The following is a 2,226-nucleotide window of genomic DNA, read 5'->3' as shown; positions in this document are numbered from 1 at the left end:
TCTTTTCTATAGACTCCCTTTGACATCTTCTATTGAGCTCTTTTAGTTATTTCTTTCTTTCACTTTATTCTTCATGCGAGAGCTCTTCTGACTTCAACTTTGGGTTTTTCTTTCTTCCTGTCTTTTTAATGACTGTTTGCTTTCTTCGTGTCTGATGTTCTTTATGTCATCTCATTTTATCTCATATGTCATTAAATGTTCACCATATCAAATTTGCTCCTGAGATGGTCTCTAAATTCAGACGGGATATATTTAAGGTCATGGTTTGGCTTTCGTGGACTTGTTTTCATATTCTCTAGCTTCAACTTGAACTTGCATGAGAGCCACTGATGATCTGTTCTGCACTCGGATCCTGGCCTTGTTCTAAGTGATGATCTTGAACTTCACCATCATCACTTCCCACACATACAGTCTATTTGATTCCTGAGTGTTCCATCTGGCGAGGTCCATGGGGATAGTCACCATTTATATTGCTGAAAAAAGGTCTCCTCACAATTCTAACACGAATTCTCAAGTGTTGTTTCTACCACCAAGGTCATATTTTCTGATTCCCAATCTTTGTTTCCAACTTTCACATTCCAATCACCATTCATATCAGTGTATCATGACTGAATGATTAATTTCAGACTGCAAAAGTTGGTTAAAACCTCCAAGGTCTCCATCTTTGCACTCGTGATTTGTGCATAGCTTTGAATAATAGTAGGAGTATCAACTGTTCTTCCTTACAGATAGAAGGATATTATTCTATCAGTGACAGCGTTGTACTTTGGGATAGATCTTGAAATGTTTTTGATGATAAATCTGAGGCCATTCCTCTTCAATGTGTCATTGCTGACAGAGTAGACCTGGACTGATTCAAAATGGACAATACCAGTCCGTTTTAGCTGAATAGTACCTAGGATTGACGACTTTCAATGTTCCTAGATTCATATATCCTCCATTTCAGCTCTTAATGGATATTTGCAGCCCCCATCCCTTCTTGAGTCCTGCCACACCAGCAGGTAAAGGTTTGCTCTTCCCTGATCATACTGCAAATGTCTTCAGACCTGAGGCCTTCTTTTCTGGCACTGTATCAACGCCAATGCTATTCCTAAGATTTTCACTGGTCAGTGTTCTTAGAAGTGGATCGGATCAGGTTCCTTCTTCCTAGCCTTTGTCTGGAAGCTCTGAGGAAAACGGTCCACTATGGGTAACTCGACAGGAATTTGAAATACCGGCGGCATAGCTTCCAGCCATCCCATTAGGACAAAATGGCAGATGAGTGGAAAATATCAGAGCTAGTGAAGAAAGATTTAGCTGGAAAGCATCTGACATACTAGTAACAAATGCAATTGTTACCAATTGCATATCAACCAGTAGGCTCACTCACTCAGCAATAGCATTTGTCAAGCCATCTCTCCAAGGCACTCCCAGGTGTAATCATAGAAGTTCGAGCTGGAATAAACCTTTACAATTAAATTTCATTTCACTTGTATTCACATAAAAATGCCCACCATGTTATCCGTGAAAATGTCCAGCTCATTGGGCTTAGCAGGACGAGAGGGACAGTCAGTGACCCAGAAACACCAAGGACACCTGTCATAATCCATCTTCCACAACTGAAAAACACCCTGGTCTCCTGTTCTTTACTTTCCATGCCTTCGAGTTGCACCTAGTCAAAATACACTAATTTCTAAGGAAGGTCTGCCCATCACAGCACCTACTCTACCCCTGGCAATGCTACTAAGCATTTTGCATCAACTGCCTTATCTTCCGTATATACCATGTGCTGTGTATTATTACTCCCCATCATACAGGTCTTGTTCTCTCCCCTTTACCAATTCAGTATCAAATAACCATTGACATCATACTAAACAGCAGATTTTCAGAAGTTGCTACTGAAACCACCTTGCCATTGTAAGTGCATATTCAGATGCTATACGTGGGCTGATTAGCCCAACATGACTGACTTATTTCAGAACTATTTCTGCTGGGTTAGAAAATGGTGCTATGCGTGATGGTGGGGTAGAAGGAAGGTCAAAGGAAAAAGGAAAGGGATAAGCATAGCGGTGTCCATATGTAACTACATTAATCCATAAAAATAGAGGTATTCTCCCCAAAATAATTTACTTTAGAGGACAGCACTGAAGCTGCAGCTCAGGGAGAGGGACATGTCTGGTCAGAGCACATAGGAGCAAATGAAGGGGGAGGAAGAGAGAGTGGAGCACATCCTGGCCCACCAAGCCT

The sequence above is a fragment of the Echinops telfairi genome, unplaced genomic scaffold, assembly GCF_000313985.2.
Source record: "Echinops telfairi isolate 266 unplaced genomic scaffold, ASM31398v2 ScPeMD7_22;HRSCAF=79, whole genome shotgun sequence".
Classification (NCBI taxonomy): Eukaryota; Metazoa; Chordata; class Mammalia; order Afrosoricida; family Tenrecidae; genus Echinops; species Echinops telfairi.
This window is presented reverse-complemented; position numbering follows the sequence as displayed.